Below are 1497 nucleotides of genomic sequence, written 5' to 3' on the forward strand. Positions count from 1 at the left end.
GGTATTTTTTTTTGGAGGAATTTTGCGGCTCGTTACCGTAATTACCCGCGGCACCGGGAGGCTAATTAAAACAGAACGGGTCCGAGGCGACAAGGCGTTTCCCCCGGTGGAGCAGATCCCGGCCGGTTGGGAATTTGTGTGTGTGTGTGTGTGTGTGTGTGAGAGTGTGTGTGTGTCAAAAACCTTGACGCATCTGCCAGAGGTTCTTTATTTGGGGATTTGAGAGGAAATCAGCCAACATAAATACCACCGCATTAAATATAAATAACAACACTATATATATATAATCACTTGCAGTATTTTGCAGTATATAGAATATAATGTTATTATATTATATCGAATAATTGATATATGTCATATAGAATATAATTAGCATATTTTCATATATATATAATTGATATATGTTATATGTTAGAATAATTGATATATGTCATATAGAATATAATTAGCATATTTCATATATATATATATATATATACATACATACATATATTGCTGTATGTTCGTCTGTCTTCCAGGAACAATGACTCCTCAGCGGCGCCCTCTACTGGCGCGTAAGCGTTGTAACTGCAGTTCTGCTTCTGTCCACTAGATGTCATGCTAGCATCACGTGTAAGAAACTTAGTTCCACAGATGTGATGAAGGTCATAAAGCAGTGCTTTCACAGATTCAGATAGCACAGGTACGTCTGCAAGATGTCTGTTAAAGATTGCTTCATCTGGAAAGCATCTGTTGTGTGCAAACTTCTGATAGACGTCTCTAAGATGTCAGTTTTACATTCATTTTAAATCACAAACATCTTAAAGACATCTTCTAAACCTCTATTGTGTGTGTGTGTGTGTGTGTGCGTGCCTGCGTGTGTGTGTTTCATCTGGTCTTTTTGAGATATATAGTTGAGTATCATCGGCATAACAGTGGAAACTAATCCCGTATTTTCTAGTAATATTACCAAGGGGCAACATGTATATTGAAAATAGCAGAGGACCTAGGATCTAATAAACATGTTGTTGGTTTAGATGCAGTGATAAGTTTATTTAGCTCTTCCTGTCCTATAGTTGTAAAGCACTGTGTGTGTGTGTGTTTCTGCAAGGATGAACTTGTCTGTAAAATCAGATGCATGTCAAAGCACATTCATCTCATACTTACAGAGACACGCAGAACGTGTACATACATCACTGCTGACTGCCTCTGTGTGTGTGTGTGTGTGTGTGTGTGTGTGTGTGTGTGTACCTGCATTTATCACGTTATGGGGACAAAATGTCCCCACAAGGATAGTAATACTAGTAAATGATTAGTGATGCCATGGAGATAGAGAAGAGAAGTGGTCCAAGAACTGAGCCCTGAGGCACCCCAGTAGCTAGATGTTGCGACTTGGATACTTCACCTCTCCAAGATACCTTGAAGGACCTATCTGTAAGACTCAAACCACTGGAGTGCGGTTCCTGAGATTCCATTTTCCAATAGGGTTGACAGGAGAATCTGGTGGTTCACCGTATC

This window comes from Sinocyclocheilus grahami, unplaced genomic scaffold (assembly GCF_001515645.1).
Source record: "Sinocyclocheilus grahami isolate Dianchi unplaced genomic scaffold, SAMN03320097.WGS_v1.1 scaffold1296.1, whole genome shotgun sequence".
NCBI classification, from domain to species: domain Eukaryota; kingdom Metazoa; phylum Chordata; class Actinopteri; order Cypriniformes; family Cyprinidae; genus Sinocyclocheilus; species Sinocyclocheilus grahami.